General features: G+C 37.5%; 1 protein-coding gene across 6 annotated transcripts in view; it reads left to right on the top strand.

The window, feature by feature from the left end:
- cpx (synaptic transmission protein complexin) overlaps positions 1-12,631 on the top strand; it is a 1,078,564-nt gene that overhangs the window by 448,343 nt on the left and 617,590 nt on the right. The gene's annotated exons all lie outside the window — the stretch shown is intronic.

Genomic DNA, 12,631 nt, shown 5'->3' with positions numbered 1-12,631 from the left:
AGTGTATCCTATTTTTTTAAACTTTTTTGTTTTTAATCCAAAGATTTTTAGTTAATTATTAATTAAAAGAAATTTGCTTTAATTCATGGACTTCAACGGAGGAATGCACATTTCACAGATTCGTGTTCCAACTTTAATAAAAAAGATAATTATTCTTAAAGCAGAGGTTATGGTCTTTCTTTCGCCCTTAATATTATATCTTTTGTCCTTAATATTACGAAAATTGCATATCCTATAAATTAAGTTTGCATAATCCTTCATTTCATGTCAATTTTTTTGCAGTGTTCTTTGCAACCATCAGACATTCTATGGTAGTTACTTTCGAACAAAAATCCCCTGCTGATGCACTACTGCCAGGCAAGACAACTGACTCTAAGTGCATTTGTATAAAACCATAATACAAGGGCTTGATAGTTTTATTAAGTTTTTTTTCTTTTGCTTTCGTCTTCGTTGCTCGTATTCTGGCCAAGACTTTGTACATTTAACCTTTCGACAAGTGCACTCTCGTGTTTGCCGGCTATTTGACATATCCGTTGCATGATACAAATCTCTATCTATGTGAGTGAGAAGCACAAGTAAACAGTCATCGACTGAACTCTAGGATAGTAGAAACAACGATAGTAGACAACTATCGCGTATAATGGCATACATATGTAACATTCACATGTGATAGTTGATTTCACCTTCATGTCGAGAGCAACATGATTTCCTGCTGTGATATGAGTTAACTTTACTTGTGTGTATACATGGTAAAGGATGATTGGAAGTCTTAAGTAGTATGTATGTGAAAATCCTTTAGACATTGTAGTTCGAACAATCATTATCGACGATTATAATTGTACACTGAAAATAGTTATTCGTGCATTTAAAATTTTTTGATTTTTAATAAACAGACACATTTACCCGTCTAGATTAGATGAAGGTTATAAGAAAATACAATTTTGTTATTATATGTATTTTTTCTTATATACTGACAAGAGAAAAAATTTTGTCCGTAGACTGACGGTTTTGTTATTGATTTCCAAGACACAAATCTCTTTTAAATTTGAATTTTGCATACTTGTCAAACTTGATGCTAGAATTCCAAATTCAGAATTCTTGGACCCTCCACCATGGGATCGGTGGGTATATTTTTATTAACACATCGAAATATTGGTCTAAGACCCCATAAAGTATATATATAATCTGGGTCGTGCTGAAATTCTGAGTCTATCTAGCGATGTCCGTCCGTCTGTTGAAATCACGCTAACTTCCGAACGAAACAAGCTATCGACTTGAAACTTGGCACAAAAAGTTGTTCTTGATGTAGATGGGATGGTATTGCAAATGGACCATATATGTCCACTTTTACACATAGCCCCCTGAACTTTAAGCTTAATATTGAAGTAAGAGCGAGAAAAGCCACGATAGCTTTGTACTCGTGCAGAAAGGCAATAGGAAACAAGTATATACGGCCGTAAGTTCGGCCAGGCCGAAGCTTATGTACCCTCCATCATGGATTGCGTAGAAACTTCTTCTAAACACTGCCATCCAGAATCGAATTACTTAAGTTGCGGTAACGCTTGCCGATGGCAAGGTATCTTAAAACCTCCTAACACCATCTCCTAATTTGTATGTAAGTCCATACGTGGTATATATTAAATCAAAAAAGATCGATCCAATACGTATATAATTCAGTTTGACAAAGTAGACATAAAATTTTGACAAAATTTTGTACAGAAATAAAATTTTAACAAAATTTTCTATAGAAATAAAATTTTCACAAAATTTTCTATAAAAATAAAAATTTTGACAAAATTTTCTATAGAAAGAAAATTTTGACAAAAATTTCTACAGAAATAAAATTTTAACAAAATTTTCTATAGAAATAAAATCTTGGTAGATCATTTTTGGCTCGAGTGGCAACCATGATTATGAACCGAATAAAATTTGAACAAAATTTTCTATAGAAATAAAATATTGACAATGATGAAAATTTTATTATGAACCGATATAGACCAATTTTTGTGTGATTGGACCAATTTTGGTATGGTTGTTAGCGACCATATACTAACACCACGTTCCTAATTTGAACCGGATCGGATGAATTTTGCTCCTCCAAGAGGCTCCGTAGGTCAAATCTGGAGAATGTTTTATACGGGGGCTATATATAATAATGGACCGATATGGACCAATTCTGGCACGTTTGTTAAAGATCATATACTAACACCATGTTCCAAATTACAACCGGATTGGATGAAATTTGCTTCTCTTGGAGACTTCGCAAGCCAAATCTGGGGATCGGTTTATATGGGGGCTATATATAATTATGAACCGATGTGGACCAATTTTTGCATGGTTGTTAGAGACCATATACCAATATCATGTACCAAATTTCAGGTGGATCGGATGAAATTTGCTTCTCTTTGAGGCTCCGCAACCCAAATCTGGGGATCGTTTTATATGGGCGCTATATATAATTATGGACCGATGTGAACCAATTTTTGCATGGTTGTTAGAGACCATATACCAACATCATGTACCAAATTTCAGCCGGATCGGAAGAAATTTGCTTCTCTTTGAGGCTGCGCAAGCCAAATCTGGGGATCGGTTTATATGGGGGCTATATATAATTATGGACCGAAGTGGATCAATTTTTGCATGATTATTAGAGACCATATACCAAATTTCAGCCGGATCGGAAAAAATTTGCATCTCTTTGAGGCTCCGCAAGCCAAATCTGGGGATCGGTTTATATGGGGACTATATATAATTATGGACCGATGAGGACCAATTTTTGCATGGTTGTTAGAGACCATATACCAACACCATATACCAAATTTCATCCGGATCGGATGAAATATGCTTCTGTTAGAGGCTCCACAAGCCAAATCTGAGGGTCCCTTTATATGGGGGCTATACGTAAAAGTGGACCGATATGGCCCATTTTCAATACCATCCGACCTACATCGATAACAACTACTTGTGCCAAGTTTCAAGTCGATAGCTTATTTCGTTCGGAAGTTAGCGTGATTTCAACAGACGGACGGACGGACGGACGGACGGACGGACTGACGGACGGACATGCTTAGATCGACTCAGAATTTCACCACGACCCAGAATATATATACTTTATGGGGTCTTAGAGCAATATTTCGATGTGTTACAAACGGAATGACAAAGTTAATATACCCCCATCCTATGATGGAGGGTATAAAAAGTGGGGACTAAAACCGAAAATTGTGTATTGGCTATGCACGGCAGTGGTTGTTGTAGTCTGGTAACCGGCACTTCAGCAACGGACAGGTTTAGATAAAGTTCAGCGTATGGCGTGCTTGTGTATCTCAGGCGCATTTAATAAGACCGGAATAGATTCCCTTAATGTCATGCTGCATCCATTGCCTTTAGACATTTTGGCCAAACAGTCAGCTGCAACAACGGCTGTGCGGTTGCGCAAGCTATCGCTGTGGCCGGAAAAAATGTACGGTCACAGTTCGGTCCTCAAAATAATGCCAGATGTGCCCAACGTAGTAGATTACACTATGGCGAAACCACTTTTCGACAAAAAGTTTGAAACTCTAATTCCCAACAGTGAGGCGTGGTGTACAGAGACCCCGGGGAATAAAAGATATATAGATTTCTACACTGATGGCTCCAAATTGGATGGACAAGTGGGTTTCCGAGTATATTCTAAAGATCTGGAACTTCGAATAGCGAAAAGATTACCTAATCACTGTAGTGTTTTTCAGGCTAAAATATTAGCAATAAGAGAGGTGGAGAATTGGCTGAGAAGTAATGTTCCAAAAAATGTTGGCATTAATATATACCCAGACAGTCAACCTGCAATAAAATCCTTGGTCTCTGTGTTCCTTTACTCGAAAACGGCCATTGACTACCGCAAATCTCTCAATGAGATGGCTGAGCAGTACAATATTCACCTAATATGGGTGCCTGGCCATATGAACATATCGGGGAACTGTCAAGCAGATGAGTTAGCAAGACTAGGAACTACCTTACATATTCCAGGGGAACTAGAATCTGTTGGTATGTCTTTAGCTACCTGTAAGCTCTTACTGGGTGAGAAGGCTGTCACGATGGCAAATGTTCGATAGGAGAATTGCAAGGGTTGTAACGACACCAAGCAAATATGGCCCCATTTAAACTTGAATCGCACACTAGATATGCTAGTGTTCTCAAGATGTCAGATATCACTTCCGATATCTGCTATAACGGGTCTCTGCCTGATAGGCGAATTTGCAAAACCTATTGGTGCGAAGTATAATGACTACTGTATGAGCTGTCATGATGCGAAGGAAAAGGAATCAAATAAACACCTCTTGTGTGAGTGTACCGCATTTTGTATAAGGCGTAAGCGAATTTTAGGGGCATATAGCTTTAGATTACTGGCGGACCTGGAAAACGTTAACTTAAGCCGTCTGTTAATGTTTTTGGAACAATTTGGTTGGTTCAACAAAAGAAAATAATAGTGAAGGTTCAGTGGTTAAAACTAGAAGTGCCCATATGTAATAGGTACTTTTAGTTAAATGTGGTATCACAATGGACTGAATAGTCTAAGTGAGCCTGAAACTTAATCGGGCTGCCACTTTAACCTAACCTACTCATAGCCCCCATATATAAAGAGACGCCAGATTTGGTTTGCGGAGCCTCTTAGAGAAACAAATTTCACCCGATCCGGTTTAAATTTGGTACGTGGTGTTAGTATACGGTCGCTAACATACATGCAAAAATTGGTCCATAATTGTATATAGCCCCCATATAAACCGATTCCCGTATTTGAGCTCCGGAGCCTCTTCAAGGAACAAATTTCATCCGATTCGGTTAAAATTTATTACGTAGAGTTATACTAACGTAGTAAACAACCATGCATAAATTGGTCCATATTGGTCCATAAATATATATAGCACCCAAATAAAACGATCCCCAGATTTTACCTCAAAAACCTCTAGGAGAAGCAAATTTCATCCTATTCGAGTACAATTAATATCGGTCCATAAATATATAGCCCCTATATAAACCGCGCAAAAATTGGTTCATATCGATTCGGAATGCCTTGTTTGTCAAACATATACTGCATATGGACTAACAGAGAGACGGATATCGCTAAATCGACTCCGAATGTAATTCTAAGACGATCGGTCTTAGACTGAGATGGGATGGGTCTTAGACTGGTTCTTTTTTGGCGATACACACAACTGTCAAACTGATTAAAACCAGTACAACAGTAGTGGTGAATTTTAGTCTACAAGGTCCAAAATACTGACCCCACTGTGTTTCAATTTTGCAAAAACAAAAAAAGGTTACATGCCCCTAATTAATAGAGATATTCACATACGCTCGCGACCATTTTTATACGAGCTTTTATACTCCAAAGTAAAAATCTTGTATATCGTTTCATAATTGCGGATTTGGAAGCTAGATCAAAATTTCATACACCCGAGGTGACCAATTTTCAACGCCTATAGGCTAGCTCGTGGGCCAATTGGTGACAACATTTTTAATATCACCTCAAATACCTCAAATTTGTTGACAGCTATATAAAATTGTATATAGCGATATTTAAATCTGATACGATTTTTAACAATATGGGAAATAATCACCGAAATTGTTGGAAAAAATTTTGTATTATGGCCATAGTTGCCTAAAGCGGAAGGACATATGCATGAGAGCTTTATCTAAATCTTAAACGATTTGGATACAATCCGACACACTTAAATATAATTTTAAATCTAATCCATGTTGAGAATATCATGTCAAATGGAGTAAAATCCCATTAGAAATTAATGTGAAATTGGAAATTTTCCACCAAATTTCCCCAAATCAGACGTGTATATATACATGCGAGCTATATCCAAATCTTAACCGATTTGAACCAAATTTAGCATATTGCTAAAATAATAATTCTACGCTAAGTGCCAAAGTTTCAAGTAAATTGGAATGAAACGCTAGCCTCTCTTGCCAACTAAATCCATTTTGGGCGAAAAGTATATATAAGAGCTATATCTAAATCTGTACCGATTTTGGCTTAATCCGACATGAGTAGTTAGAATGTTAACTTTATCATCTCTGTAAAATTGCATGTAAATCCGAGTAAAATTTTAGCATCTTTGGTCTTATAACAGGTTGGCTGATAAGTCCCCGGTCTGACACATAGATGGCGTCGCTAGTATTAAATGCATATTATTTTTATATAGTACCAACCTTCAAATGCTTCATGTCAAAATTTGACGTCTGTAAGTCAATTAGTTTGTGAGATAGAGCGTCTTTTGTGAAGCAACTTTTGTTATTGTGAAAAAAATGGAAAAAAGGAATTTCGTGTTTTGATAAAATACTGTTTTCTGAAGGGAAAAAATACGGTGGAAGCTACAACTTGGCTTGATAATGAGTTTCCGGACTCTGCCCCAGGGAAATCAACAATAATTGATTGGTAAGCAAAATTGAAGCGTGATGAAATGAGCACGGAGGACGTGAACGCGGTGGACGCCCGAAAGAGGTGGTTACCGACGAAAACATCAAAAAACAAGTATATACGGCCGTAGGTTAAGGTGGCAGCCTGATTAAGATTCAGGCTCACTTAGACTATTCAGTCCATTGTGATGTGATGTGATGACGGCCGTAAGTTCGGCCAGGCCGAAGCTTATGTACCCTCCATCATCGATTGCGTAGAAATTTCTTCTAACCACTGCCATCCACAATCGAATTACTTAAGTTGCGGTAACGCTTGCCGTTGGCAAGGTATCTTAAAACCTCCTAACACCATCTTCTAAATTGTATGTAAGTCCATACGTGGTATATATTAAATCAAAAAAGATCGATCCAATACGTATATGATTCAGTTTGACAAAGTAGACATAAAATTTTGACAAAATTTTCTACAGAAATAAAATTTTAACAAAATTTTCTATAGAAATAAAATGTTCACAAAATTTTCTATAGAAATAAACTTTTGACAAAATTTTCTATAGAAATAAAATCTTGGTAGATTATTTTTGGCAACCATGATTACGAACCGAATAAAATTTGAACAAAATTTTCTATAGAAATAAAATTTTGACAATGATGAAAATTTTATTATGAACCGAATAAAATTTTAACAAAATTTTCTATAGAAATAAAATTTTAACAAAATTTTCTCTAGAAGTAAAATTTTGACAAAATTTTCTATAGAAATAAAATTTTGGTAGACTATTTTTGGCTCTAGTGGCAACCATGATTATGAACCGATATGGACCAATTTTTGTGTGATTGGACCAATTTTGGTATGGTTGTTAGCGACCATATACTAACACCACGTTCCTAATTTGAACCGGATCGGATGAATTTTGCTCCTCCAAGAGGCTCCGGAGGTCAAATCTGGAGAACGTTTTATATGGGGGCTATATATAATTATGGACCGATATGGACCAATTCTGGCACGCTTGTTAAAAATCATATACTAACACCATGTTCCAAATTACAACCGGATTGGATGAAATTTGCTTCTCTTGGAGACTTCGCAAGCCAAATCTGGGGATCGGTTTATATGGGGGCTATATATAATTAAGGACCGATGTGGACCAATTTTTGCATGGTTGTTAGAGACCATATACCAACATCATGTACAAAATTTCAACCGGATCGGATGAAATTTGCTTCTCTTGGAGACTTCGCAAGCCAAATCTGGGGATCGGTTTATATGGGGGCTATATATAATTAAGGACCGATGTGGACCAATTTTTGCATGGTTGTTAGAGACCATATACCAACATCATGTACCAAATTTCAGCCGGATCGGATGAAATTTTCTTCTCTTTGAGGCTCCGCAAGCCAAATCTGAGGATCGGTTTATATGGGCGCTATATATAATTATAGACCGATGTGGACCAATTTTTGCACGGTTGTTAGAGACCATATACCAACACAATGTACCAAATTTCAGCCGGATCGGATGAAATTTGCCTCTCTTTTAGGCTCCGCAAGCTAAATCTGGGGATCGGTTTATATGGGAGCTATATATAGTTATGGACCGATGTGGACCAATTTCTGCATGATTGTTAGAGACCCTATACCAACACCATGTACCAAATTTCAGCCGGATCGGATGAAATATGCTTCTCTTAGAGGCTCCACAAGCCATATCTGGGGATCGGTTTATATGGGGGCTATATATAATTAAGGACCGATATGGACCAATTTTTGCATAGTTGTTAGAGACCATATACCAACACCATGTACCAAATTTCAGCCGGATCGGATGAAATTTTCTTCTCTTTGAGGCTCCGCAAGCCAAATCTGAATATCGGTTTATATGGGAGCTATATATAATTATGGACCGATGTGGACCAATTTTTGCGTGGTTGTTAGAGATCATATACTAACACCATGTACCAAATTTCAGCCGGATCGGATGAAATTTGCTTCTCTTTTAGGCTCCGCAAGCCAAATCTGGGGATCGGTTTATATGGGGCTATATATAATTATAGACCGATGTGGACCAATTTTTGCATAGTTGTTAGAGACCATATACCAACACCATGTACCAAATTTCAGCCGGATCGGATGAAATGTGCTTCTGTTAGAAGCTCCACAAGCCAAATCTGAGAGTCCCTTTATATGCGGGCTATACGTAAAAGTGGACCGATATGGCCCATTTTCAATACCGTCCGACCTACATCGATAACAACTACTGGGGCGAAGTTTCAAGTCGATAGCTTGTTTCGTTCAGTTAGCATGATTTCAACAGACGGACGGACATTCTTAGATCGATTCAGAATTTCACCATGACCCAGAATATATATACTTTATGGGGTCTTAAAGCAATATTTCGATGTGTTACAAACGGAATGACAAAGTTAATGTACCCCCATCCTATGATGGAGGGTATAAAAAAGTGTTGTTCCACCAAGACAACGCACCGTGCCACAAGTCATTGAGAACGATGGCAAAAATTCATGAATTGGGCTTCGAATTGCTTCCCCACCCACCGTATTCTCCAGATCTGGCCCCCAGCGACTTTTTCTTGTTCTCAGACTTCAAAAGGATGCTCGCAGGAAAAAAATTTGGCTGCAATGAAGAGGTGATCGCCGAAACTGAGGCCTATTTTGAGGCAAAAACGAAGGAGTACTACCAAAATTGTATCAAAAAATTGGAAGGTCGTTATAATCGTTGTATCGCTCTTGAAGAGAACTTGTTGAATAATAAAAACGAATTTTGACAAAAAAAAAATGTGTTTTTCTTTGTTAGACCGGGGACTTATCAGCCAACCTGTTACTCTATAAATCGGGCAAAACATGTATATGGGAGTAGTATCTAAACCTGAACCGATTTCAAACCAATTGGGCACACTCAACAGTATTATCCACCATCGGCAATGTTTACCACAACACAAGTGATTACATTGTGGATGCCAGTCTTTGGTAGAACTTTGTTCATACAATTCGGCCTGGCTGAACTTTCAGCCGTTTATACTTGTTTTCTGAAAATTTCTTCATTATTATATCGCCAACTTTAATGAAAAGTTTAGTCATAACTGTAAAATATTGTGGAGGCTTTTAGTTAAACCTTTCATTTAAATCAAAACCTCCTGTGTGACGGTTATGCTAATCATTATCCTATGTAGGCCCCCTTCCATGCTCCATCAAAAATATTAAATCACTAAAATGGAAATTTACTCATGCTGCATGTGTAGCAAAGATCGATTGCCACTGATTCATATTTAATGTGGCCCACATATACAAAAAAAAAATATGCAAATAAATGTTCGATATACCTCTATAAATTCCATATGCCGTTTTGTGCCCTCGTAATAAATCAAAGCGTACGGAAATATACAAAGGCATCAAGAGCAACAACGAAAAGTTTTATCATTGTGAAGATGAATTTACATAGACGGCCATCAAATTCAAATATGAATGAATGGGTAATGCACACTGGGAAAATTCGTTGGCAGATTTTCATAGAATAATTCACTTGTGTCAGGTTAACATGGTCTATTTGAATGGGATTAATTTTGATCTGCTCGCCAAAGTGCCTCCCTCGCAAAGCCCATGTCTCGAAAATGGCTCGAAAAATTTTTCGCTCACAAAAAAAAATTTCTTACTTTCAACAAAAAGTGAAAAATTTTCGAAATTGGTATGTTAAATTGTGTATAGTGACATCCCAAGGTCACTGATACTATACAGCCCATTGTGATACTTCTCTGTTACCTCTGAGTTTTGCCCGATTCCATGTTTAGCTCAACGATAAGGAATCTCATTTTTATAGCCAAGTCCGAACAGCATTCCACATTACTGTGAATTCACTTAGAGATATTTTGAAACCATAAGATTTATCACCAGCCTTACTGATAGGGAAAAACTTTGGGTTGTTTTTCGAAACTGTTTGCAAGATGGGCATGTCAAAGATTTTGGCCTTCCCTTAGACTATTTAGTACATTGCGATATCACAGTGGCGAACTTCTCTCTTATCACTAAGTGCTGCCAGATTGCATGTTTAGCTCAATGACAATGAAACTCATTTTTACAGCTGAATTTTAACCTCGTTTCTCATTACTGTGAAACCACTCAGAGAAGCTATTAATGCACTCAAAAATGTCACCAGCATTATTGAAAGGGGATAGAACACCGCTGAAAATCTTTAGGATGTTCGCTTGAAATTGGGATTGAACCCAAGAGCCTGTATATGCAAAGTGGACTTGCTAACCATGGATGTGAGATTCATTGATAATAATCTGGATTGACAATAAATTGATAACGACCCTGTTATTTGGAGGGAGGCGGCAATAAATTGGGGTTATAGATTTTTAAAGAAACGAAATCGCTTCAATTTTTATACCCTCCACCATAGGATATTAACTTTGTCATTCCGTTTGTAACACATCGAAATGTTGGTCTAAGACCCCATAAAGTATATATATTCTGGGTCGTGGGGAAATTCTGAGTCGATCTAGCGATGTCCGTCCGTCTGTTGAAATCATGCTAAGTTCCGAAGAAAATTTTCGACTTGAAACTTGGCATACGTAATTGTTATTGATGTAGGTCGGACGGTATTACAAATGGGCCACATCGGACCACTTTTACGTTTAGCCCCCTTATAAACCGACCCCTAGAATTGGACTGCGGAACCTATTGGAAGAGCAAACTTCATCCGATCCGGTTGAAATTTGGTACGTGGTGTTAGTATATGGTCTCTAACAACCATGCAAAAATTGGTCCATATCGGACAATAATTATATATAGCCCCCATATAAACCGATCCCCAGATTTGACCTCCGGAGCCTCTTGGATGAGCAAAATTCATTCGATCCGTTTGAAATTTGGAACGTGGTGTTAGTATATGACCTCTAACAAACTTGAAAAAAATGGTCGATATCGGTCCCTAATTATATATAGCCCTCATATAAATCGATCCCCAGATTTGACCTCCAGAACCTCTTGGAGGAGCAAAATTCATCCCATTCGGTTGAAATTTGGTACGTGATGTTAGTATATGGTATCCAACAACCATGCAGGAATTTGTTCATATCAGTTCATAATTATATATAGCCCTCATATAAATCGATCCCCAGATTTGACCTCCGGAATCTGTTGGAGGAGCAAAATTCATCCCATTCGGTTGAAATTTGGTACGTGATGTTAGTATATGGTATCCAACAACCATGCAGGAATTGGTTCATATCAGTTCATAATTATATATAGCCACCACATAAACCGATCCCGAGATTTGGTTTTGGAGCCTCCTGGAGAAGCAAAATTCATCCGATCTGGTTGAAATTTGGTACGTGGTGTTAGTATATGATATTTAACAACCATGCCAAAAGTGGTCCATACCAGTCCATAATAATATATAACCACCATATAAACCGATCCCGAGATTTGGTTTTGGAGCCTCTTGGAGGAGCAAATATCATCTGAGTCAGTTGCAATTTGGTACATTGTGCTAGTATATGGCCGTTAACAACCATGCCTAACTAGGTCCATATCGGTCTGTAGTTATATATAGCCCTCAGATAAATCGATCCCCAGTCACACAAAAACCGATCCCGAGATTTCGTTTTGAAGCCTCTTGGAGGAGCAAATTCATCCGAGTCAGTTGCAATTTGGTACATTGTGCTAGTATATGACCGTTAACAACCATGCCTAACTAGGTCTATATCGGTCTATAGTTATATATAGCCCTCAGATAAATCGATCCCCAATCACACAAAAATTGTTCCATATCAAGTTCATAATTGTATATAGCCTCCATATTGCAATTCTGGCTCTCTACGTACCGTGCAAAAGTCCATATCGACTCGTAATTATTTGTAAACTTACCTATACATACCTTTTTTGCCTAATATATACCACGTATGGACTAACTCACAATTTAGATGTTAAGACGTTTTACGATACCTTGCCATCGGTTGGTATTACCACAACCAAGTAATTCGATTGAGGATGACAGTCATTCGTAGAAGTTTCTACGCAATCCATGATGGAGGGTACATAAGATTCGGCCTGGCCGAACTTACGGCCGTATATATTTGTTTTGAAGTTATATGTACGTACTCAGAAGGTTTTGACATACGAACTATTTTTGTGTTGTTTATAGCAACTTAAAAGATTCATTTCAACAAAAAAAAAATGGATTTAAATCTTAACAGTTTCTTTAATTC

Source organism: Haematobia irritans, chromosome 1 (assembly GCF_050003625.1).
Source record: "Haematobia irritans isolate KBUSLIRL chromosome 1, ASM5000362v1, whole genome shotgun sequence".
Lineage (NCBI taxonomy): Eukaryota > Metazoa > Arthropoda > Insecta > Diptera > Muscidae > Haematobia > Haematobia irritans.
The sequence above is the reverse complement of the archived record's forward strand: the minus strand, read 5'-3'. Positions and strand labels throughout refer to the sequence as shown.